General features: G+C 46.2%; 2 long non-coding RNA genes across 2 annotated transcripts; one reads left to right on the plus strand and one right to left on the minus strand.

Annotated features, from left to right (window-relative positions):
* Positions 1–538: 538 nt before the first annotated feature.
* Positions 539–18,281, minus strand: LOC139273743 (uncharacterized). Its single transcript, XR_011595335.1, has 2 exons — positions 18,106–18,281; positions 539–4,373 (listed from the first exon to the last, which is right to left on the minus strand). It is a non-coding gene; the product is annotated as an uncharacterized lncRNA (long non-coding RNA).
* Positions 18,282–19,125: 844 nt separating this feature from the next.
* On the plus strand, positions 19,126–27,013 carry LOC139273741 (uncharacterized). The gene is made up of 3 exons (XR_011595330.1): positions 19,126–19,204; positions 19,363–19,528; positions 26,095–27,013. It is a non-coding gene; the product is annotated as an uncharacterized lncRNA (long non-coding RNA).
* Positions 27,014–27,415: the final 402 nt, after the last annotated feature.

A 27,415-nucleotide genomic window follows, 5' to 3' on the forward strand; every position in this document is an offset into this window, starting at 1 on the left:
GCGAAATGGGAACACTGTCGGGGCACATTAGGGAGTGAATGTCGCAGGTAGTTGATACGCTTTTGAGGCGGATTAGGGAGGGGATATCGGAGGTAGCTGCTGCAGTAAGGGAACACACCCAGGCTGTCATTGCCCCGCGGCAATTGACAGAATCAACTGCTGCCACTCCCATGCCAAACTCCAGACCAACCTCAGGCAGTGTGTCGGTTCATCCACACGCAGAGGAAGAGCTGAAGAGACCCAAGTCGGGCCTTCCACATTGCTGTCTGTCCATCCCCACCAACAGGAAATGCACATTCCCCAAGATGCTCGAAAAAAGCAGCTTAGTACCGGCAGGAGAATGCCTGCACCACCACCTCCAGCCAAGGGTGGAGTCAACAAGGGCAAGTCTTAGAATAAGGGGAGGAGAGATGGCTGCAGCTAAAGTGTGTTTGCTGCTGTTGTTGTTCTTATGTTATTGTTATTTAACTGATCTCAATTGAAAAGTTTTTTCTAAGTGATGTAAATTTACAAGTGATCTTAACTGAAAAGTTTAAAATTTGATACAAAAATATTTTTATTAAAGTTAAGTACAAGTGTAAACATTTTTAACGAATGTAATTCTTTTTTCAATTAAAGCAGAATCACTAACATTACTTCTTCAATTAACACAACACAACATTATGGAACATGTCCAAACAGTAAACATGGTCAATTATGAAACGTGCTGCTGAGCCTTCATGTAGCAAAGGGTTCAAGGATTAGCTGCTGACAGAAGGTTCGAGCAATGGTAAAAGGTGCACGGTACCCACCCCCACCGTCATCCTGGGGGTTGAGGTACTTGCATGGTTTCCTCCACCCCCTCCTCGTATCAGCCTGTTAGTCATCATCCTCATCCCCTCTCGCCTGAGGTGGCTCTTCTACTTCCAGTTGCTGTTGCCTCATGATGGCCAAGTTGTGCAGCATGCAGCACATGACAGTGAACTGACCGACAGTCTCAGGGGCATATTACAGGTAACCTCCAGAGTGATCCAGGCATCGGAAACACTGCTTCAGTATGCCAATGGTCCTTTCAATGACGCTGCGCGTTATGTGGGACATGTAGTGACGCTCGGCTTCTGTCCGGGTTACGCATGGGGTGGTGGGGTGAGGGTGATCAGGCAGGTGACGTGGCCGTACCCTTTGCCCCCAGCAGCCAGCTCTGACCTTGTGGCTGCTGCTGAAAAATGGCAGATATAGCGCTCTCACGCAGCAGGAAAGCATCATGGGTGCTCCCTGGGCATCTGGCATCAACTGCCATGATGAGCTGGGTGTTCAGTGAGTGGAACCTTTTTTTGTTCCTGTACATCACGGAATCATCCAAAAGTGCTCGCAAGGCAATGTGTGTACAGTCAATGCAACCCTGTACCTTGGGGAAACCAGCAATCCTGGAGAAGCCCACAGCCCTGTCACGCATTGCCTGGGCGGTCATGGGGAACTTGATGTAGTCGTTCCTGCAGGCATACAGTGCAGCAGTCACCTGCTGAATGCAGATGTGTTTGATGTTGAGAGATGGAGCATACATTCCCAGTTGATGCCAGAGCCAGAGACATAGAAGGCAGTAACCTTCACTTCTACAGAGAATACAGTCCTCCTCAGGCTTCGAGGCTGCAGGTTTGCCTTGATTAATTCGCAGATCTGTTATGACCTTCCTTTCGAAAATGCAGCCTTCTGATGCAGTCTGCCTCACTCAGGTGCAGGTATGAACGCCTCTCTCTCTCTCTATACCCGATTTGGGTAAGGTCTCCTGGCCATCATCCGCCGTGCTCTCTGGTTCCTGATGTGATGCCGTCGTATCACTCGTCTCCTCTGCATCACCATGATGCAGAAGGCTATTACTGAGTAAGGCATTGTTAATATTGCCCACATTATTTGTTCTAAGTTTGAAACGCAATGAAAATAGTAGCAGAAAGCACTCACACCTTCTTCCCTCTAAAGGTTGATGCCCTAGTCATGGACCACACCCTGGTCTGCGCATGCACAACACTAGGCTCGGTTTCTATGGTGATGCAAAGCTCACAAGGCAGACATTTGGGACACAAAATATACATTATAATGGTGACTGGGGGCAATATTTAATATTTTTCATTGTTGCTGTGCAAAGAAATGTTTCAGTGCCGTCTCCGATGCTCACCGGGCTCGAGGCACACAGGGTCGGAACATCGGCCAGCAGCATCGATCCCTCAGCCGGACACAGGAGCTTGGGGCTCGGCTTCCACCCCTCGGGCTTCTTTTGAAGCCAAGTGCCAAGCTCCTGTGTCCAGCCAAGGGAGCTATGCTGCCGGCCGGCACTCTGAACCTCGAGCCCGGTGAGGGGAGGTTCGGTGGTGGGGTGGAACTTGGTCAAAAGTCACAATTTTCATTTAGACTTTCAAATAAATGTAGTTTCTCCCTTTTCACTCTCCAAAATGAACATGTATCATGCATTCATTTTGTGTAATTAATACCTCCTTCACTCCCTCCAAAACCTCGGCGAAAAACAATGGCGTCTTATCTGCACCGATTTTGTTATGTGACTGATTTTGTTAAAAGCCCAGAAGGTTTTTCAGCGCGGTCCACTACACCATCTTAAAAGAAATCATGGTTGGCCAAACTCGCTTAAATGGCAAGAAATGGTACAGCCGGCAGGTTACGCCCCCAGTGACATCAAAAAATCATAGCATTAAAAAAAAATCGTACCCAAGTGATTTACGATGGCGCAGAAACTTTGAGGAAACTTGAAGATTTTAGTTTGCTCAAAAAAAACAGCACAGAATGGTGGGGAAAATTGAGCCCCAAGTTCTGACTCTGAGCTGCCCCAGGGAGGGGGCCATGTGCGATGTCCCTGTGGGGTACAGTATGTTCAGTATCTGACTCTGAGCTGCCCCAGGGAGGGGACTGTGAGTGATGTCCCTGTGGGGTGTAGTATGTTCAGTGTCTGACCCTGAGCTGCCCCAGGGAGGGGACAGTGAGTGATGTCCCTGTGGGGGTGCAGTATGTTCAGTATCTGACCCTGAGCTGCCCCAGGGAGGGGGGCAGTGTGCGATGTCCCTGTGGGGGGCAGTATGTTCAGTGTCTGACCCTGAGCTGCCCTCATTCCTCCTGCTCTCGGGGGCAGTCACTCTCCTCTCAGTCAGAGTTAGTTGGAGAGACAACGCCATCTACTGGACACCGGCGGTATTTCAAGGCACATCATCTCCAGCTCCATCCCAGAGAAATCCCAAACCAATCTGCAGATTCAATTCATTTTATCAATGGTTCAAGAAAGTTTAGCTCCATTTGTTGCAGTTTTCAGTATTTGAAGAAAACCGTTTAAACAGTGAAATATGGATGCAAACAAAATCAACATGATTTTATCTGACCCTTTTCCCGTTTATTAATTGGTCAAATATCCAGAATATTAAACTCCAGTCCAGTTATAGGGGGAATCAGTATTTGCAGAAAGAAACCCCAACTGTCAGAAAGGATACGATTCAGGCTGGAATAAAAGTAGAATCCAATCCTTCCAGTCACTTGTGAACTCGCTGGTGTGTCAGCAGGTTGGATGAGGTTGTGAATCCCTTCCCACACACTGAGCAGGTGAACGGTCTCTCCCCAGTGTGAACTCGCTGGTGTGTCAGCAGGTTGGATGAGGTTGTGAATCCCTTCCCACACACGGAGCAGGTGAACGGTCTCTCCCCAGTGTGAACTCGCTGGTGAGTTAGAAGGTTGGATGAACAAGCAAATCCCTTCCCACACTCAGAACAAGTGAATGGCCTCTCCCCGCTGTGAACTCGCTGGTGTATCAGCTGGTTGGATGAACAAGTGAAGCCTTTCCCACACTTGGAGCAAGTGAACGGCCTCTCCCCGGTGTGAACTCGCTGGTGTGTCAGCAGGTTGCATTTCAAAGTGAATCCCTTCCCACACACTGAGCAGGTGAACGGCCTCTCCCCGGTGTGACTGCGCCGATGAACTTCCAGATCAGACGGGTAATTGAATCTCTTTCCACAGTCCCCACATTCCCACGGTTTATCTGTGGTGCGAGTGTCCTTGTGTCTCTCCAGGTTGGATGATAAGTTGAAGCCTCGTCCACACACAACACATGAATGGTTTCTCCCCGCTGTGAATGGTGCAATGTTTTTTCAGTCTGTGTAACTGGTTAAAGCTCTTTCCACAGGCAGTGCACTGGAACACTCTCACTCGGGTGTGTGTCTTGGTGCTTTTCCAGTCACACTGATGTTTGAAATCTGTTCCCACATACAGAACAGACAAACATTTCTCCTTCAATATTCAAAGGCCGATGATATTCAGGTCCTGATGAATCGAATGATTCAGTCAGATCTTGATGTGATGTTTGGTTTGAGTTTCCTGTCTGCAAATGCTGCCCTTCTAATACCCTGGAAAAGGAGTTTACAAAAATAATTACGTCAAGTACAGGACAGAAATTCAGAACAGACAATTCTAGATTCCATGGAACATTCTTTCCTGTCTTGTTCCTCCAGAGCTGTAAATCCCTGTCCCATACACTCTCCGTACTCACTGTTCTGAAATTCAAACACATCGCACGTCTGAAGACAGCTCCACTTCCAGTTTTCACCACCAACTCTGTCTGGGTTCAGTTCTACACTCACTGGTTCCCCTCCTTCCCCTGAAGGTGCTGACTCTGTCTGGGTTCAGTTCCACACTCACTGGTTCCCCTCCCTCCCCTGAAGGTGCTGACTCTGGCTGGGTTCAGTTCTATACTCACTGGTTCCGCCCCCCTCCCCTGAAGTCGGCATCTCAATGCCCGGCCCACAATTGTGACTGAATTACTGCCGATAAAAGGGAATTATTGATCTACATCACCATTAATCTATACCTATATATCCGACCAGAGTGAAGGAGGAATAGGAGGCAGCCGCTGCTGACGGGGTGATTTGGAGATTAGATTTAAAGGGAGGGAGTGCGAGTGAGATTGAGCCGAGCAAGGTGGCGGCTGGAGTCCAGCACGGCCGGAGAGAGGGCGATAAAGCCCCGAAGCTGCAAACACCGGTAGTTCAGGTTATTATTCCCAGTTTGCGGCGTACACCAATTGTTTATGAAGCCTCCCTGTCCATCTGTCAGACTGCAAGAGCAAGATTGATTATCAAAGATGTTATTTGGCTATTATGTAGGCCCTGTGCTGGCTAAACAGAAGGTATGCTTAAAACTGCACATACGCATACAGCCACAAGATGACCACACGTTGAAGATATGCTTAAAACTGCACGTACACAAGATGACCACTCGTTGACCTCAGGCTCAAGGGTGCAAGATAATCTAAGGTGAGTGACACTTGGAAGGAGGGAACAAATGGGTATTTGATCATGCGTTGGTACAATCAATCACGTCACTGTTAAGGTCTGTCCATGTGCTAAACCCTGTATAATTAAGGTGCAATTTGAACAGCTCGTTGGAGATCCTTTCTCAGGGGCTGAGAAGTGAGATGCTCCCCCTTCACATGTTGGAATTAAAGTAATTGAAACTTATCCAAGGTGTTCGTCTGTTGAATCCGGGCTTGTTGAGGAGAAGGGCGATTCTCCCCATCAACTGGCGTATTCGGCAGGATACAGTCTCGCTAGCCCGAAAATGATGTGGCAGCTGTTGGAGTGAGTACGTTTTCAATACCACCTACAAGTTAGAGCTGTTACACTCTTTACGGGAAAGGAGGAAACCTGTAGAAAGAACAAATAAATGAGCCACGGGGAGGACGAAGACCAAGGAATAAGTATGACTTGGGGTATGAGTAGGCTCTAACACGGTCACAACTGGGGTGCGGTACTAACGAACAAGTATCGGTCAGGAGACGCGATGGAGGTACAAGAGTAGCCCACTAAGAGAAAGGTAGCCCCTTAGCAATCTTAGAAATGGCCGGCGAATATGACTGGGGACCCGAGGGATCTATAGGGAAAATGCTAGCAGATAAAAACATGAAACTAATTGAGGGAATGATGAAAAAGGGATGGCAACGAGACGACTCACCGGAGAGGCAGGCAAAATGGTGGGAGTGCCAGCCAAGAAATAAAGGGGACCGGGCTCATACGGTAGTATTAGCTGCTATCGGGAACAAAATAAAGAGATGGAACGAAAGGATCAGGTAATATAGGAAAGATGTGATTGCACTGGAAAGGGTGCAGAGGAGATTTACAAGAATGTTGCCTGGACTGGAGAATTTTGGCTGTGCAGAAAGATTCGAGAGGCTGGGTCTCTTTTCTTTGGAATAGAGGGAGGCCTGAGGGGAGACTTTATTGAGGTGTATAAAATTAGGTGGGGCCTAGATAGAGTGATAGGAAGATCCTGTTTCCTTGGGAAGAGAGGTCAACAACCAAAGAGCATAGGTTTAAAGTAATTGAAGGGAGGTTTAGAGGAGATGTGATAGGGATCAGAAATTGAAAATTGATTTAAGGAATAATGGATAAATAGTTATGACTGAATCAAAAGGAGAAAAGGGAAGATCATGTTTCTTTCTGACTGTTCGTGTTTTCCTTTGACGTTTCAGTAAAGTTTTAGGAAAACATGTGCGATTGTTCCTTTGTTTGGCTGTGGCCCCTCCCCCTTTTCAAAGTGGCATTGGGAAGTTTAATATTGGAGTTACTGAGGTTAATTAACCTATTAAAAACCAGACTTTTATTATGGCCATGATCAAATTCTGGTTGATGTAACTTGTGTGAAGAGTCTTTAGTTCTGGACATAAGGCATTTCACATTAATGATTGGTATGGTTTAAAAAAAATTCTGACCAATGTGTAACTGGGGAGAAAAGGATGAAATACTATTATGTATAAAGATGTTTTTCTGAATGTTTATTTTGAGAATAAAAATGCGGAGACTTTATAAAAGTAACATTCTTAACTGGAGAGTTTAAACTGAAAAAGGCTGCAGGCTGAAGTCGACAATGATTAATGGTGTCTGTGTTTGTCAGCTTTCGAAACAAAGGAAGTTAACTCTTTCACAGGCAGCTGTGAACTGTTTTAACTCAGTGGGTGATACCTTTTGAATATTGGAAATCTTAATTTGAAGAGAATCACCAGAGATTCTGTGCATTATTTTGTTTTAAGTAGATGACCATCGGAAAGAAGCGATGTTGTTTAAAGGGGTTAGTGGATTATTCCTGAGGGGTCAGGAGGGCACACCACTGTAAGCGACTACATCTGAGAATAAATCTCAGAAGTGGGATTCGTCCTCTCCAGGGGAATGAGGAAGAAGGGGTGCCTAATGGGATACCTCCACCTAATCAGGTACAGTATGATCCAAAGGGAAGTGGACAGGACACGGGAGCTAGAAAAATCTCCTCGGGTCCCAGATTTGGAACTACCTCCTGTCCACAGACATACCTCGCAAACCCCGCCACTTCACAATGTAGTAAGAGACATATCGTGAATGGTAGAAGTAAGGACAGACGAGGGTATAGGATAGGGGTACATTTACAGTGGCATGGTAATCATACCACTATAACCGTCCATTATATCAAGGACGGGAGCGCAGTTGTACAAGCAGTAGAGTTTTAAAAAAGACTCATCCAAAGGCTCCTTCTCCAACGAATAAACAGATTTGTGGGAAAAGCGAATTGTTCGTCATAAACACATCCCAGGGCCAACGGTAATCTCAACTCAGGTGATATTGTACCATGATGTGCATCACAAAGTGGTACCTGTAATATTGAATCTTTGAACCCAGACCTATTGTTGAGTGTTAATTTTAAATACTCCATACAATAGGCATCACGAATAGGATCTGAAGCGGGCGGCGGACACCGGATGATGGAAGCCATGTCAAAGGCGTGAATAAGTTTAAATTACCATGCAGTTAGGACAAAGGGCAGAAATCTGTCTGATGTCAGTTGCCTGAGAGATCCGAATCTGCAGGTCTGGCCGAGACTTCAAGTAGTTAGCGGAAGATCCCAGGTGAAACAATTGCGATCGGTTATATAGAAGCGTGTCTGTGTAACGTTGCGATTGATAATTGATAAGTTTGCAAGTAACGGTCTCACTCGTGAGGAATAAGTAAGGGACGTACTGCTGACAACCTATAGCCATGGGAAGTGAGAAACTCGAGTGGGGACCAGGGATCCCTGACACGTTACCTAGCAGACAAAAATTGAAAACTTATTGAAATAATGATTAAACAAAATTGGAACCAGATGACCCACCCGCTGAACAAAGAAAATGGTGGGAGTCGGAAAAGAAACAAAAAAGGAGGAAACCCTCGTTTTAATCACTCACGCGTATTATCAATTAAGTAAATGGACCAGGCTATTGACGGAGAAAATGATGAAATAAACTGATAGTAGATGTGATGAAGACAGCATCCATCAGGACACATAAAAAGGAACAACTGCCAGCAGTCCCCATCAATTAGAAACAGTGGGGTACACCCGAAGTCTGTTATAACTGCAACAGACTGACAAACATGGTGGAAATGTAGAGAGAGAGGCTCTTTGTAATGCAAGAAATGAGGGGTCGAAGTTAGTTGCTCCGGTGACTTTTTTTTTTAAAAAGCAGGAAGCAATTCTAAAAGGAGATATTTAGTGGGAATCCAAACCATGAAGTGTAGGCATATAGCAACAAAAAGTGCTAAAAACTACAAAGGCAACAGATTATAAAACAAACATTAAATGGTACGACACTGAAAAGTGTAGAGGAACAAAGGGGCCTTGGAGTATAGGTCCACAAACCCCTGAAGCAAGCAGGCTAGGTAGATAAGGTGATTAAAGAAGGCATATGGAATACTTGCCTTTATTAGTCGAGGTATGGAATACACGGAGCAGAGACGTCAGACTTGAACTGTAGAAAACTCTAGTTGGGTCACCACATTACAGGAAAGGGATGGGTAGATATGCCGCCCCGGATTTTAATGAAATTAAGGGCGACCCCAAACCGGACCACCGGACTCACGCCATTCAAACTAATGACAAGAAGGGCAATGAGATTACCTGAGGTTCTAGTGACGGGGAGTGATGGCGTCGGACCCTACCGGGACCCAGTAAGGAGATTTGTGATGGAATTATGTAAACAATTACATGATCTGAAGGCACATGCCAGGGATCAGCAAGTGATCAAGGACTTGGAAACTGGCACCAAGGAACAAAAGGCTCAGATACTACAGGTTGGGAGCAAGGTAATGGTAAAAATAAACCCCAAAAAGCCAGGATTCTCACCAAAATGGACAGGCCCTCACCAGGTAATAATGGTAAGCGATGTGTGCGTGGCAATAGATGGAACCGGACGGTGGAAACATTGGACAGTTAGAACATTGTGTAACATGAGACCCTAACTGACCGGTGACATGTTGTGTTTTATCGGACCTTAGTCCTAGTAGGAGGAATAATGGGTAACCCCATCTTATACCACGACCCAGCAGTAAGTTGCCCAGACAGCTATCAAGGAAATATTTCCACTACAAACTCAATCTTTTGCGGAAAATGCCAAAGGGGGCGACTTGAAGTGGAATGGACAAGCCTGGATAAAGGACACTCATGGCAGAACCAATCATGGACATGCATGAATAGCATGAATGCAAGGAAATACATGCAAGTGTGTGTGGGTAAGATGTAACCTCACCAGGGAGGCAGAGGGGACTACCCCCATACCCATCAGGGAATCACAATGCGGTAATGGTTCCTTATAGGGAATGTTCGTGTGTAAGATAGAGATCCCAACCACCACAAAAGCCCCAACCACAACGACCCCAGAACCCCCAAGATGCCCAAACATGACACGGGGCAAGCGGAGGGTTAGTAATAAAAAGAACTAAAGACAAAATCCATTTCAGGGTACGCCAAAGGGTAATTACGGTATTATTAAATCTAACGAACATAACTGTTCCACTGTTTTGCGGTAAGAAAACTATAAGCTTATATAAAAACCTAACCCCCCATGAGCCCTCGAGGGGCCCGAATCCAAGTTATGAAGTTCAGCATAAAAAAGCTGAACAAAAACGGGAAAGGCGGAAGGAGAAAGAGGGGAATATTAGAAATGGTGGGAGCAGGATATGCGGTGGGTGTTGCGACAGTTAATACAATAGATCTTCAAACAATAGAAGAGCAGGTCATCACCCTCACACAGACCTTAAAAGGACTGCTGGAAAGGGGAGATGATAAGAAAATGCAGGCCCAGCTAGGGGATGGGGTGGAATGGGAAATGCGACAGGTTGCCCATACATTGCGGGACCATGCAAAAACAATAAATTTGGTAAACCAGGCTGGACAAACTATGAGTAAAAGAATGGCAGCCGAGATAGTTTGTGCAGGATATGGGGCTTGAATGCTCAATGCGGTAGAACATAACCTAGAACAACTCCAGAATGGAGGAGTGCCGGATTGGATAATCAATGATGTATTTGCTGAATGGGCAAGAATGATACCCAAGCCTGTGAGGCCCGGAGGAATAGCCATGCCTGGGTCCCTTAGAACAGGTGTGTAACCTGACATCAGAATATAATAGGGTTTGTGTTATCAATACCACAATACGACGTGACAAAGGGAAACACATTGTACCAAGTAAGCAATGTAGGAGAAATAAGGAATCAGACCCGTGTGAGGTATCACAAATTGCACCAGTACATAATTAAAAAGGGAAACAATACCAAAGGTATCTATATTAATGATTGTTATAAGAATAATCAAGTTGTTTTATGCTGAGAGCACCCAGACCTCGATAACAACGACTGTGGATATGGCCAAACAGAAGGATGTGTGTTGAGTGTCACACCGCTAACACTGGACTCTGAAACGACCTCAGCCTCACTAGAAAAGAGAGGATGGTGTGTGAGCACCACGGCAGTCAACATGACTGTGGGGGGAGTTACCCACTGCCCTATCACGACCAACGACTTCTGTTTTGTGCCAAAATTCGTCGTCGATATTCAGGGAGATATATATCCGGAATTGAAAGGAGAGTCCGTCAATGGGACGGCGGTGGACACTATCAAAGCAGGGTATAAAGGTTTCGAGGAACTACAAGGACGACATTTACCCAGACTTAGTGAAGAACAAACTAAGTTGGAACAGGACATCTATGAACAACGGCAGAAGTACATCATCCTGATGAAGAAGATTGACAAACTCCAGAAGGACACTAAAGAAATGTTGGCAAACCAACCCTGGTATGCCAGGCTTTGGAACTTTGGACTAAATGTGCAGGTACACCCCTGGATAAGAATAATATCCCATGTATTGGTGATTGTGCAATGTGTGGTTTTAATGGTTGAATTATGTTGGAGATGTAAACGACTGGCGAGGAAAGCTATAGCTCAGGCCCCCATAAAAGCCTTAGAAGAAACTAAACCTTTATTATCTAAGGAAAAATCTGTAAAACAGGTAAGTGGTATGTAAAGGAAGAGATACGAGAAGCCATCCGTAAGCAAGGGCTTGGCCACCCAGACGGACGGATTAAGCTGACAATATCACTTCCCCTTTGGATGAAATAATGAGGGGATGGCACATTGGCCTATCTTGGAGTATATAGCCAAGGGCCAAAAAGGGGGATTGCAAGAGCAAGATTGATTATCAAAGATGTTTTCTGGCTATTATGTAGGCCCTGAGCTGGCTAAACAGAAGGTATGCTTAAAACTGCACATACATGTAGAGCCACAAGATGACCACTTGTTGAAGGTATGCTTAAAACTGCACATACACAAGATGGCCACTCGTTGACCTCGGGCTCAAGGGAGCAATATAATATAAGGCGAGTGACACTTGGAAGGAGGGAACAAATGGGTATTTGATCATGCGTTGGTACAACCAATCACGTCACTGTTAAGGTCTGTCCATGTGCTAAACCCTGCATAATTAAGGTGCAATTTGAACAACTCATTGGAGATCCTTTCTCAGGGGCTGAGAAGTGAGATGCTCCCCCTTCACATGTTGGAATTAAAGTCATTGAAACTTATCCAAGGTGTTCGTCTGTTGAATCCGGGCTTGTTAAGAGAGGAGAAGGGCGATTCTCCCCATCACGGACCATTAGTGCCCTCTGCTCCACCGACCCGCAACCACCTCTCCTGCTACAGATAATCCACCGACAGCAACTCAAATATTCATTTCAAAACTAAAATCCGAGGTTCCTATTTGTTTCATGCTGTCTTGTAGCTAATTACATCTGGAGAGAGCAGAGTGGGAAGGCTGAAGGGATTTGCAGTGATCAGGATCAAACTGCAACCGGAGCGAGTGTGTGCCGGTGTAAACAATAAATTGAGTAGAAAAGGACCTGTTTGATGGGACAATGTAGAGGGAGCTTACCTCTGTATTTGAAACTGAAACTATATAGAAATTATATCTCCAAGTTGAAACTGGCACAGGACAAAATGTGGAGAGCTCCAGTTCATACAATCACAGGACAGAGAGTGGAGAGCATCAGTTCATACAATCACAGGACAGAGAGTGGAGAGCACCAGTTCATATAATCACAGGACAGAGAGTGGAGAGCACCAGTTCATACAATCACAGGACAGAGAGTGGAGAGCACCAGTTCATACAATCACAGGACAGAGAGTGGAGAGCACCAGTTCATACAATCACAGGACAGAGAGTGGAGAGCTCCAGTTCATACAATCACAGGACAGAGAGTGGAGAGCACCAGTTCATACAATCACAGGACAGAGAGTGGAGAGCACCAGTTCATACAATCACAGGACAGAGAGTGGAGAGCACCAGTTCATACAATCACAGGACAGAGAGTGGAGAGCACCAGTTCATACAATCACAGGACAGAGAGTGGAGAGCACCAGTTCATACAATCACAGGACAGAGAGTGGAGAGCACCAGTTCATACAATCACAGGACAGAGAGTGGGGAGCATCAGTTCATACAATCACAGGACAGAGAGTGGGGAGCATCAGTTCATACAATCACAGGACAGAAGTTGGATCAATGGTCTTTGGAATGATTACTTCTCATTGTGTCTTTTGATCTACCTGAGAATTGATTTACTGATTTAATGAGACAGCTCGAGACTGATTTAACTTTTCAATTATTCAAATTCTGATTTTAAGTTTACTTATAATTAATCTATATATTAATCAATTTTGTTTCAATATAATTGATCTTGATTATACTGATTGTACTATTGTAGAATCCCTATTGTAGTATTCCCTATTCACTGTGTAAACTGAGTTTTTTCCCCCAGTGACTAATTGCTGCCATTTTGGCTGCCGCTTTGGACCCGAGCCATTCCCTTCTATTTCCACTTCCTTCTCCTGCCACCGTCCCAGGCTCGACTCACTTAGAGAAGCCTGCAGCTTCCCTCTGTGCCTCTCTTGGCATCTGCCGAAGGGCCCACCGAGGCACTCGTCGCTGTCTCCTCACGAGCAACAGCCCCAACTGTCCCATCCTCCTCTCACCGACCTTGCCCCAGCTTGCCTGGGGGGGGGGGGGGGTAGGGGCTAACCTTGCCAATCTCCTCCCATCCAACTCATCCCTCCAATCCCTGACCCTGTGGATGCTGGCAGTGGGTCAGCCATCATCGATCCTCTCTGCATCTCCTTGCAGAATGTCCGTTCACTTGCGGACAAGGCCCTTGCCATCCATGAGCTTATTGTGGATGATAGACATCATGGCCCTGACGGAAAGTTGGCTGAGGGATGATGGCACATTACCTTTAAAGGAAGCCGCCCCTCCTGGCTATACCTTCCATCACTTGCCCCGCCCAGACCACCGTGGTGGTGGTGTGGTTCATCATCAAATCATACCTTGGTCTGTCCCCCTACTCCTCCAGCACTTTCTCCTCCTTTGAACATCTCACCTTATTTAAAATTCTTGTTCTCCACCACCATCCCAAGTATGATTAAAATGTTATCGCGGATATATCCTCACTGCTCTCCTCCCTCAGCCTCTGCACCGAGTGACTTCTCATCCTCGGTGATTTCAACATCCATCTCAATTCATCAAGCTCTCTCTCCTCTGAGTTCACTACCCTCCTGTCCTCCCTTAATCTCTCCCTCCATGTGAACTCCTCAACCCATACTCACGGCCTCCCCCTTGACCTTGCCATTTCTCGTGGCCTCGATATTCCTACTGTGTCAATTACAGATAAGGCCATCTCTGACCTTTACCTTGTATCGCTCTCCACCCACATCCCCCGTCCCCCACCCAAATCTACTTCCTTCTGCATCCTCCCCTGGAAAAAAACTCTCTCCAAACTCTCTTATAGCTGCACTTATCAACTCCAAACTGTCCAGCCTTTGGCCCTCCTTTCACCATGACATTTCTGCAGCCATCAATCTGCTCACCCACACCTCACTATCATCTTTGATGCCCTAGTCCCTATTATTACTCTCTCTCACCCCGGCCGTTCCCCCCGGTACAGTCCTTATCTTCACTCCCTCAAGTCCAAGGGGCACAGACCTGAACGGATGTGGTGGACAAGTGGTTTAGTCATTCACCTCCAGATCTGGCTCGACCACATAAAGCATTATCGGGTCCTACTCTTGTCTGTAAAAACTGCTCACTGTTTTAGGATCATTCTGAAATGCAGCGCTAATCCCCGGCTACTATTCTCTGCTGCTAACCGTCTCCTTAAACCCCTCTCTCCTGTCTCCACCACACTCACCTCCAACAATTGTGAGGAGCTCATGGACCTATTTGCCTCAAAGATTGAGACCATCCGATCGTCTGCCTCTTCCAGTTGTTCCCTTCCTTCCCCGAGCCCACGGGGGCAAAGTTCCTGCCTTAGTTCTAAACTCGCATCTTTCTCTAGTTTCTCTCTGATCTCCCCTCTTGACCTCTCCACGCTCATCTTGTCCATGAGACCCACTTCCTGCTCCCTTGACCCCATTCCCAATAAACTGCTGCCCACACAACTTCCTTTTCTAGCTCCCATGTTATCTGACATTGTTAACGGTTCTCTCTCCTCAGGTACTGTCCCCTTCATGGTCGACAGAGCAGTAGTGAAAGCCACCCTCCTATATGCTTTAGAGACAGACAGCAGGCACCTCAAGGCACTGGAGAAATACCAACGTTGCCTGCGCAAGATCCTGCAAATCCATTGGCAGGAAAGGCACACCATCAGTGTTCTCACTCAGGCCAACATCCCGAGCATCGAGGCATTGACCACACTCAATCAGCTCCGATGGATGAGCCACATTGTCCGCATGGCCGATACTGGACTCCGAAACAAGCGCTCGACTCAGAGCTTCGACACGGCAAGCGAGCCCCAGGTGGGCAGAGGAAACACTGCAAGGGCACCCTCAAAACTTCCTTGAAAAAGTGCAACATCCCCACTGACAACTGGGAATCCCTCGCCGAAGACCGCTCAAAGTGGAGGAGAAGCATCCGGGAAGGCGCCGAACACAGAGTCTCTTCTCCCAGAGCACACGGAAGACAAGCGCAAACAGCAGGAGCGCACGGCAACCCAAGCAATCCACCCACCCGTCCCTTTAGCCAACGTCCATTCAACCACCATCTGTCCCACCTGTGACAGAGACTGTAGGTCCCGCATTGGACTATCAGTCACCCGAGAACTCATTAATGTGGAAGCAAGTCATCCTCGACTCCGAGGGACTGCCAAAGAACTGTCCACCTCTCCTTCAAATCTGCGGTCATCACCCCTCTCTTCAAAAACAACCTGACTCCACTGTGCTGGTTAGCTACCGCCCCATCTCTAACTCCCTTTCTTCAAAGTCGTTGAATGTGTTGTCTCCTCCCAAATTCATGCCCATCTTTCCCAGAACTCCTCGTTTGAATCCCTTCAATCTGATTTCCGCCCTTGCCACAGTACTGAAACTGCTCTAATCAAAGTCACAAATGACAGTCTTTGTGACTGTGACAAAGGTAAATTATCCCTCCTCATCCTGTCTGCAGCCTTTGACACAGTTGACCACTCCATCCTCCTCCAACATCATCCAGCTGGGTGTGACTGCATTCGACTGGTTCTATTCCTATCTATCTAATCATAACCAGAAAATCTCCTGCAATGGCTTCTCTTCCCGCCCCCGCATCAGTACCTCTGGTGTCCCCCAAGGATCTATCCTTGGTCCCTCCTATTTCTCATCTATATGCTGCCCCTTGGCGATGTCATCCGAAAACACGGAGTCAGGTTCCACGTGTACGCTGATGACACCCAGCTCTACCTCTCCACCACTTCTCTCGACCCCTCCATGGTCTCTAAATTGTCAGACTGCTTGTCCAACATCCAGTACTGGATGAGCAGAAATGTTCTTCAATTAAATATTGTGAAGACCGAAGCCATTATCTATGGTCCACACCATAAACTGCGTTCCCCAGCCACCGACACCATCCCTCTCCCTAGCATCTGCCTGAGGCTAAACCAGACTGTTCGCATCCTAGGCATCATATTTGACCTTGAAATTAGCTTCTGGCAACATATCTGCAGCATATTTAAATCCATCTATTTCCACCTCTAATATTGCCTGCATCTGCCCCGGTCTCAGCTCATCTGCTGCTGAAACCCTCATCCATGCCTTCGTTACCTCTAGACTGGACTACTCCAACGCACTCCTGAATGGTCTCCCACATTCTACCCTACGTAATCTTGAGGTAATCCACAACTCGACTGCCCGTGTTTTAATTTGTATCAAGTCTCCGATCACTCATCACCTCTTTGCTCATGACCGACATTGGTTAAGCAACGCCTCGATTTCAAAATTCTCATCCTTGTTTAAAAATCCCTCCATGGCCTCATCCCTCCCTATCTCTAATCTCTTTCAGCCTCACAACACCATTCCTCAAAATCTGCCCTCTTGAGCATTCCTGAATAGAACTGTTCAATCATCGGCGGACATGCCTTCAGCTGCCTGGGCCCTAAGCTCTGGAACTCCCTCCCTAAACCTCTCCATCTCTGGATATTTCTTATCTCCTTTAAGACTCTCCATAAAACCTCCCTCTTTGACCAAGCTTTTAGTCATCTGCTGTAATTTGTTGTTATGTGGCTCAGTGCCAAATTAATTTTTGTCTTATATCACAATTGTGAAGCACCTTGAGACATTTTACTACATTAAAAGCACTATATAAATAAAAGTTGTTGTTGTTGATAGCAATGGGAGCTCGTACAACCGGAGCTCCAATTATTATCAATGCAAATACTAGATGTTCATTGATGGTCCAGGCCCACATGATCCCAGGATACAAATACATACCTGGAAGAAATGTTCCTGTACGCTGCACTGCGAAACTAGGACTCCGACCACAATCCTATGTTCCTCCAGGACCACCAGGTAATTTTGTTAAAAAAATTCCTGTCGGGGGCGTTCACCCGAAGGAAGCCTCCAACCATAATTTACGCCCCAAAGAATGTGTTTAATTTCTCTGCCATTTCTTTATTCCCCAATATAATTTCTTCTGCCTCAGCCTGTAGGGGACCCACATTTACTTTTGTTAATCTTTTCCTTTTAAACATACGTATAGAAGCTTTTACAGTCTGTTTTTATGTCTGTCGCTAGTTTACTCTTATATTCTATTTTCCCTTTCTTTATCAGTTTCTTGGTCCTCCTTTGCTGAATTCTAAAATGCTCCCAATCCCCAGGCTTACTGCTCTTTTGGCAACATTATAACCCTGTTCCTTTGATCTAAAACTATCTTTAACTTCTCTCGTTAGCCACGATTGACCACCTTTCCTGTGGGGTTTGTGTGCCTCAAAGAAATGAATGTTTGTTGTAAATTATGTATTAATTCTTGAATGCGCACCATTGCTTATCTACCTTCATGCCTTTTAATGTAGTTTCCCAATCTACCTTAACCAACTCGCCCCTCATACCTAAAAAGATTGTTTGCTTAAATTTAAGATCCCAGTTTTGGATTTAACGAAATCACTTTCAAACTTAATGTAACATTCCATCATATTATGGTCATTCTTCCGTTGCCAGCACGTCCCATGTACAAATAAACAAAATAAACAAGACTCACTGTTAAAAGTTGTTGCTGTTAATAATCACAAATCACTTTTTACAAATCACTCCAGGGCCTCGCCCCTCCCGATCTCTGGAATCTGTTGCAGCCCACAAGATGTCTGCACTCCTCAAATTCTGCCCTTCTGACCATCCCTGATTATAATCGCTCCACCATCGGTGTCCGACCCTTCAGCTGCCTGGGCCCCGAGCTCGGGAACTCCCTCCCTAAACCTCTCCGCCTCTTTCCTACTTTCAGACCCTCCTTAAAACCTACCTCTTTGACCCAGCTTTTGGTCATCTGCCGCAATTTCTGCTTCTGTGGCTCGGTGACAAATGTATGTGTTGTGTCCTGTAACACTGCTGTGAAGCGCCTTGGGACGTTTAAGACGCTCTATAAAGAAAAATTATTAATAATACTGTCGGAGTGAGAGATTGACTGAGCTGCGAGTCCGGCACAGGCGCACTGCGAGCAGTCCCGCCCCTCAGCACCGACGCAATTTGTGATGTCACAGGCGATGTGGGCGGGGCTATGACGTTTCCTGGTAACGGTTGAACGGCCGGAATTTTTGAAATCAGGAGCCACGTGACCCACGAGCTGCCCAGCGCTCCTTCATCACAGTGGGCGGGGCTCTGCGGTGCTGCCGGCTCCTATTAGTGAGTGGTTGGCAATCCGTTTCGTGCAGCCAATAGACGGCCGGGAATTCGCAGAAGGTCATTAATTTATGCAGGAAGTCGCCCTGTCGCCGCAGTGCGCATGCTCGGTGCAGTCCTCCCCACCCCCAGTCCCCGGATGCCGCGCAGTTTGCTGGAACCAGCAGTTGGACAATGTAGGGAACCGGACTGATGGTGGGCGGCTGGGGCCGGGGAGCGTGCGGTGAATCTATGAGGGACAACACCGAACTGAACACACAGCCCCGGAGCTCAGGGTTTGGGGACATGCGGGAGATAGACTGAAACTTCCAGTGAGATCAGACAGTGTGTAACCCGGGGGCCCAGTGAGCTCAGACAGTGTGTAACCCGGGGGCCCAGTGAGCTCAGACAGTGTGTAACCCGGGGGCCCAGTGAGATCAGACAGTGTGTAACCCCGGGGGCCCAGTGAGCTCAGACAGTGTGTAACCCGGGGGCCCAGTGAGATCAGACAGTGTGTAACCCGGGGGCCCAGTGAGATCAGACAGTGTGTAACCCGGGGGCCCAGTGAGATCAGACAGTGTGTAACCTGGGGGCCCAGTGAGATCAGACAGTGTGTAACCCGGGGGCCCAGTGAGATCAGACAGTGTGTAACCCGGGGGCCCAGTGAGATCAGACAGCGTGTAACCCGGGGGCCCAGTGAGATCAGACAGTGTGTAACCCGGGGAAAATTCTGGTGATTTTCTGTAAGTCCAGATGGGCGGGACAGGAATCTTGAGGAATAGGATAAAATCAAACAGAAATACTGGACATATACTTTTCTGAAACATTGGAAAAACACTTTATACTACATTCCACTTCACAACATTAATATTCTTCTAATTTTCTGCCCTGCCATAATTAGATCTCCCGGTGAATGGCGGAGTGATTGAGAAAGTTCCACAGCTGGAAGGAAACAGGGATTGTGGACTGAGGAACAACAGCAGGTGAACCAGCACAGGATTGTGAGATCACCAACCAGGGAGCCCCTTCCGATTGAAAGTGCTTCAATAGATCGACTGGGGAGAAAGGTAAGAGAAATGCCATTTACTCAGATACACACCGGTCCTGTAGACAGTACACACAGGTTACAAGGTTGTGAATGTTTAAAAATGTATGGAGACATTGAAGTTGAGAACGTGGGAATTGTATAGGGACAGTATAAGCTAACAAACAATTCATGGAGGAATAGCCATGACATCTCAGACTCGAGACTGCGAAATGTTACAACACTAACACATATTGAAACAAAACCCACAGCTTGCAGAAAAACCTCAAGGTCTTATTAAATCATGTTATTAACCCCTGAAACATTGACAGAAGGTCTTTGTTTAAAATCGGACCATGCTTGGGTCGGCTTATGAGTGGACAAAGGGAAGGAGGGATCAAAAAAGATGGGCTGAGCTGGGATGTCACTCTAGCCCTATCTTGTTATCTTTTGCCGAAAATGTATAACCATCGTGCCTTGACAATGTAACGTCACTTATCCGTAGGGAGTGTGTACGCTCGATCGAGAATGTATATCCTCTGTCTGATAAGTCTTGCCGGCCGGTAAAATAAAGACTGCTTTGTTCAAAGCACAAGAGCTATTCGACTCAGTAATTTTACTGAACCAGATTGAGAGAAAAGAATCTACATTTACATTTGGTGTCAGAAGTGGGATCTCAACGGATGACTGCCGAAAACTTGCGAATTAAGAGGCAGACTAGCCTTGGACGAGACGAGGGGAAAGTGGCCACTGGAGTGAGTATGATTTCAATACTGCTCCAGTTTCCCCCGGTTTCAAAAGTCTGAGGAAAGTTTAGCCACTTGCTGGTTCTCAGGTAGTGTCTGAACGAGATCCAGGACAATCTGGTGAATACCTTTCAAACTTAGAATAGGGATAGAGATAGGGAAATTGCGCGATGACGCAAACCAAGCGGCGATTTGGAAAGATAGGTTATAGTTAGAGCTAGATAGGGATAGATGATCAATCATGGATCCAAAAATTAATAGGAAAGAAAAGAGACTCTTGTGAACGTCTGTTTAAATGAGAAATGCTTCTGTGATTTTTACTGTGTAAAAAAAAAAGCCGGGGAGTTGCGGTTTGTTTTATCTCAAACAGAATGAAAGTTTGTTTTAACCCTTCGTAGTGTTGTCCTGTATGTGGGAAGTTTAAGAGTGTGAACCTTATTGCATTACGTATATTCGGATGATAAGTTACGGAGCCAGGAAATGCACAAAGGATAGGTTTGTTAAAAAAAAAGAAAAAATTACATGGTCCCGGTGGTTTAAAAAAAAAGGATTTAACATGCTCACTTACTTGTCGAAAGAAAACATTCAGAGAAGGCACAGCAAGACAACTGAGATGGATTCAAAACGATTTAAAAAAATATATTATATTAAATAACACGACCTTGAGGCTGGAACAATTGAGATAATGAAAAGCAGTTCACAGCCTACGTGCCAGACTTCTCTCTAGTTATGGAAAAGAAAAAAAAGTAACGTACTAAATAGGTGCTAAAAAAAAAATGTTCTGAGATTTTAAATTATGAGAAAAATTCCACTGCAGTCTAAAAGAAAATAAATCACTCCTGTCCAGTTGGCAGAAAAACTCCATTAAATTAGAGCTTTCATTGACTGATTGGATTTAAACTGCGCAGTGACGCGAAAGGATAGGGAAATTTGGAGACTAAAAGAAATTAAATAAGGCTCATAAGAAATCAAATTTAGAAAATTAGGCTCACAGGGAATTAAATAGAGGATAGGTGTTCAATTCAGGTATGACGTCGACCTTGTATATCACTTGGCCCGTCTAGGCACTGATTGAATTTAAATCACGCAGCAACTGGGAAGGTAGGGCCGACGCGAACGCGCAGCGACGCGAGATGTGCAGCGGCGCGAGCGTGCGGCCGAGTGGAGGGCTGACGCAGACGCGCAGCGACGCTAACGCGTGGTGACGCAGACGCGCAGCAGCGCTAACGCGTGGTGACGCGAGACGTGCAGCGGCGCGAGCGTGCGTCCGAGTGGAGGGCAGACGCGCAGCGGCGCTAACGCGTGGTGACGCGAGACGTGCGCCTGAGTGAACGTGGGCCGACGCGAACGCGCAGCAACGCGAACCACGAAATATCAAGTCAGTGCTGATTTTCTAAGTCCATTTATTGTAAGTTTGTTAAGTCTGTTTACTTTAAGTTGGAATCGCGCGGCGACGCGGCTTTGTGTTAGTTTAGTAAGTTTGTTAAGTCTGTTTCAAGTTGGAATCGCGGGGCGACGTGGCTTTGTGTTAGTTTAGTAAGTTTGTTAAGTCTGTTTCAAGTTGGAATCGCGCGGCGACGCGAGCCGTGGGGCGACACGGCTTTGTGTTAGTTTAGTAAGTTTGTTAAGTCTGTTTCAAGTTGGAATCGCGTGGCGACGCGAGCCGTGGGGCGACACGGCTTTGTGTTAGTTTAGTAAGTTTGTTAAGTCTGTTTACTTCAAGTTTGAATTGCGTGACGACGCGAGCCGCGGGGCGACGTGGCTTTGTGTTAGTTTTAGTAAAGTCTGTTTGTTTTAAGTTTGTTTAAATCGCACGACTACGTGAACGCGTAACGACACGGTAATACGAGGGACAGCGTGAAAATGGGTGATCAGCTGGATAAAACAACGGATGTGGGTAGTCCGCTACAAAAGTTATGTGAGGAATTCCCTGAAAGAGCTGAAGACTTTAGAAAATTATCAGGAGCCCTGAACAAATTATTAGGAGATGACCAGTGGTCTCTAGGTGGCACTAGAAGCGTAGAGGTAGTAAAAAAAAAAGCACAGGGATTGTAAAAAAAAATTTAAAAGATGCATCACTTCTGTCAAGTTGGCAAATAAATGCTATTAAATTAGGACTTTCATTGACAGAGGGAACACATGTTAAAACTGTAGACGTCTTAAAAAAGAATGTGCGCACGAGAAACTTACTAAGAGATCCTCTGGGACCTCTGAGAAAGGTATTGACCGACTACGTAGTAAAATGGCTGGCTTTGTGTTAACCGAGGCTGATGATGAAATTGATGAGTGGTCACTGACTCAGCGCCCAACGGCGCCTCCCGCACCCCCTGGCCCCTTGCTCCAGTCCTCTTCCCAACACCCTCCACCTTACACTCCGGCGAGAGGAGTTAAAAATAACCCCATACCACCAAAGCAACAAACCCAAACTGACTCCTCATCCTCTGATAGCGATTCGGATCCCCAGTTCACAAGCAATATAGCCGAAAGGACCAGATCTCACACTCGAAAGGGCAGAACTATATCTCACTCACAGACAGCCCCGTAAATCTTCTAGTCACTCTACCAGTCCAAGTTGTGAAAGACATAGCAAACACCCCCGCCGATCGAGACGCAGAACTGTCAAGCAGTCAGACAGCTCCGAAACATCCTCCGACCTAGGAATGATTTCCAAGATCCCAAAGTCCCAACACCAATTCCCTGTCAGACCAATGCCAAACCCTGATGCACAACAAGCTGCAGACCACCCACTATAGACAAATGGAAAGGGCAGTTAGATATTATTGGCAGGAAAAGAAAAGGAGGGGGGAGGTGCGCCCCCAACCCGGGTCAAGACTGAATATGTGACTAGAAAGGAAGAGCCATCTCGGGAGGAAGGATCAATAGAACCGCAGTGTTGCATACAGGATTGGATGGATAAGCAAGGATACGGTTATACTAAACAACCAAACGGCCCGAGCCCTGCTAATAAACCTCCCTATTGTCCCCGGCATGGTATGGGAAGAGGCCGGGACTGGGTAAGAGGAATTGACTGTTTTAATTGTGGGCAGGAAGGACATTGGAATAAAAATTGCCCCTACCGTCAGCATGGAAAAGGAAGAGGAGGGGGGCGAGGAGGATCTTACACTAACTTCTCCCAGAACAACCCCTTTGGTCAATTGTCCCCCGATTGACTACGCAGCTTGATTGTGCAGGGATCCTCCCCGGACGACAAACCAATGATATTGTTAAAAATTCTGAATGAGTGGCAACCCTTTTTGATAGATACGGGAGCCTTCATGTCTTCTGTACAATCAAAGCTTAAACACCCTGCCTCTACTGAAACACAGGAACTTTCAGGATTCCTGGGACAAATCTCGACATTCCCAGTGTCAGAACCGGTTAAAATGGGTTACCAGGAAGAATTGGTGGAACATCGAGTTGTTATCACAACAAATCTGGACTGTAACTTGATGGCTAGAGACCTCCTCTGCAAATTCCAGTTGCATTTGGAGTGTGGAGATGATGGGATTATTGTAAAACAGGAAACCCTTAAGCGGCAGTATTATACCACTAGAACCCCTCAGTGGTGGTCTCTGGACCTGCCGCAGTCACCCTATCACGTGACCCTAGCATACGATCCCAATGGAAAGAATCAGGACCTGCAGAACTTTTATCAGGATCACGAAGGGGAAGTGAAGGAAATTCTATTAAGGGCTAGAGTGACTGGACCGGAAGGGAAGGCAGATTTTGTGGAAATGGACAGCCCCCAACGGTGGCACCACATATTACTCGTGAAGTCTTACCTCCCCAACACGCTAAAGATTTGGGAGTTATGGTGCGCCAGGCTATAGACGAGGCTGACCCTACCAGCCGGGATGTGCAAATTCCACGGGGACCCCGAGAAGGTCTTAACGACTCTGCAGCATCATACTGGCTCTGACATACCTGACTATGTGGATCCTCATGTGTGGGCAGAGGACCCCTCCCAAGTGGGTTATCACAGGCAATACCGAGTATCCACCGAACTTTGGAGGCTAGCCGAGTCGAACCAATTTGCCAGTTTCCAGTCCCTAGCACGGCTAAACAAATGCAACAGTGTTTGGGGATGATCAATTACTGCAGATCCTGGATCCCTAATGTTGCCCTGATGACTAAGCACCTCACCCCGTATACAAATAAGTAAGGCAGCTTTGAAATAGAAACCGTAGACGTCCAAGCCTTTAAGGAACTAAAGACAGCCCTGCTGCAAGCTCCGGCTTTGGGCCGGCCCCTCTATGACCGGCCCTTTCAACTGTATTGTACAATTCTGAAAGACTGTGCTACCGTTGTCTTAACACATCTCACTCCGTAGCTGCCCTCCTGGGCCAACTGCAGACTCAACACCTTACCATGGCCAGGCAAAGCAGATATGAGATCTACTTACTAAACAATCCTAAGCTGACCTTTCGGCACTGTACTGCAATTAATCCGGCCTGTTTTCTTACTGAGCCACCCCAAGATGAGGAAGAACCCAGTCATGATTGTTTATCTTTAATTTAAGAGGCCACATCAGTCAGGGAAGATTTTGTTGATGTACCAATTGAAGATCCAGACTGTATTATGTATGTTGACGGAATTAATCCAGAAGGTACACGAATCTCAGGATACGCCATAGTAAACCAGGAGAATCAGGTCTTGGAATCTGCCGCTTTTGAAACTGCCTATACCGACTCTAGGTATGCCTTTGGGGTGGCCCATGATTTCGGACAATTATAGAAAAATAGGGGATTCCTAACCTCACAGGGGAATGAGATATCTCATAAACAGCTAGTATCTGATTTGTTGCAAGCCCTCATGTTCCCCAAACGCACTGCCATTGTCAAATGTACCGCCCACACTACCGGAAATTCTCTGGTTGATATAGGGAATCGTTGTGCTGACCAAGAGGCCAAACAGGCCTCTCGTGACCAACAGATGGTAGTGCCCAAAATTATGAGTCAGACTAAAAATCCTGCGAAGGATAAGTTAGCCTCGGAAAAAACCAATGCTAACCATCCAAGATGTTATAAAAGCACAGGAGGACGCTCCTGAAAAAGATAAACTGTTGTGGAAATATTATGCATGTACTTATGACAATGTTTCGAAACTCTGGACCACTCCCGCGGAACAGACTTGCATGTCTGACAAGTTGGCTCTATGGGTTATTGAATGTATGCATTTTGCTACTCATTGTGGAGCAAGGACCACGAGTGACACACTTTTGGCTACTTGGTGGCACCCTAGACTCCAGGCGCTCACCCAGAACATCAGTAGTCGTTGCCTGGTTTGCCAGCAACATAATCCAGGGAAGGGAGTCCCCTGTGATTGGGGTAAAACGCCCCTACCCGAAGGTCCCTTTGAGACATTTCAGTTGGACTACATTGAGTTGCAAAAAGTTCAGTGTTACAAATATGTGTTAGCAATAGTAGATGTGTTTAGCAGATGAATTGAAGCCTACCCTACCCTGGACAATAAGGCTCAAACTGTTGTTAAGGTGTTAATGAGGGAAATTGTTCCTAGATAAGGTATCTCAGCTCGACTGATGACCACCTATGTTCTTTCTCTGACTCAGGCTCTGCGACTAGTTCACAACCAGGTTCAAGATGCTCACCTCGACCTCCCAGTTTTACCCGAATTGTCCCTCGTGGCACCAGGGAAGTATGGATTCGGAAGGGATTAGAGCCACAATGGGAGGGGCCTTTTCAGGTGTTACTCACTACCCCCACTGCAGCCAAGGTTGAGGGGAAAAGTGCCTGGGTTCACCTGCACCACTACAAGCTCACCACCCCCTAACGAACCTATTTTGCTGGTTATTCTAATTCCTGTTCTATTTTGCTGGTTATTCTAATTCCTGTTTCTGTTCCAGACTTCCTCTTCTCCATAGCTGAACAAGGCTGTTGGCATCCTAATTGGAACGTGGACCAGTTTGAACTTTTACCCGTAGTGATAGACAGCCAGCTACACCGACGGTGACCTGAGAAAAGAGACGGGAAAACTGAACTCTTTTAATCAGCAAAATAATTGGACTATTTATCTGAATCCTGAGCCATAAGATGAAACTGTCTGTATGCCACAGTCTGTATAATAGTGTTGATATATGACAGTTTCGGCGCATGGGAGGGGAGACAGAGACGAGAGCTACATGTCTTATGTTTATGCGCAAAATGGGAACTTTTCTAGATGTTGGGTGTGTTCACATTCCCTATTACATTTTACTCCTAGAAGTGTTATCATGGAATGATAAAAGGGGGGAATGTGAATGTTTAAAAATGTATAGAGACATTGAAGTTGAGAACGTGGGAATTGTATAGGGACAGTATAAGCTAACAAACAATTCATGGAGGAATAGCCATGACATCTCAGACTCGAGACTGCGAAATGTTACAACACTAACACATATTGAAACAAAACCCACAGCTTGCAGAAAAACCTCAAGGTCTTATTAAATCATGTTATTAACCCCTGAAACATTGACAGAAGGTCTTTGTTTAAAATCGGACCATGCTTGGGTCGGCTTATGAGTGGACAAAGGGAAGGAGGGATCAAAAGAGATGGGCTGAGCTGGGATGTCACTCTAGCCCTATCTTGTTATCTTTTGCCGAAAATGTATAACCATCGTGCCTTGACAATGTAACGTCACTTATCCGTAGGGAGTGTGTACGCTCGATCGAGAATGTATATCCTCTGTCTGATAAGTCTTGCCGGCCGGTAAAATAAAGACTGCTTTGTTCAAAGCACAAGAGGTATTCGACTCAGTAATTTTACTGAACCAGATTGAGAGAAAAGAATCTACATTTACAGGAAATGAGACTGGGAGAGTCTGATCACCGAGCACAATTGTCCAGCATGAGGCCGTGCAATGGGATGTGAAGTGAGATCACTTTCTGTCTCTAAACACAGTCACAGTGAATCTTGTGTGTGTTTTAGAGTAAAGGGCTTTGATCTAAGAGGTGACTCCAGTTTGAGGCAGAGCCCAGCGGTGGGGCTGAACTCACACCGACACCATCAGATCTCAATGTTCAAATATTTCCCATCTGGTGAGAAAGCCAATGGAAAGATTGAACCGGAAGCATCAGAGTCAATTCATTGATCACGATGCACAAACCAATCTGAAATACCAGCATGGCTTAATATCGACAGAATCAATTATTCAATCATGAATATTTGGAATTAACAGAAAATATATT

The sequence above is a fragment of the Pristiophorus japonicus genome, chromosome 9 (genome assembly GCF_044704955.1).
Source record: "Pristiophorus japonicus isolate sPriJap1 chromosome 9, sPriJap1.hap1, whole genome shotgun sequence".
In the NCBI taxonomy this organism is placed as follows: Eukaryota; Metazoa; Chordata; class Chondrichthyes; family Pristiophoridae; genus Pristiophorus; species Pristiophorus japonicus.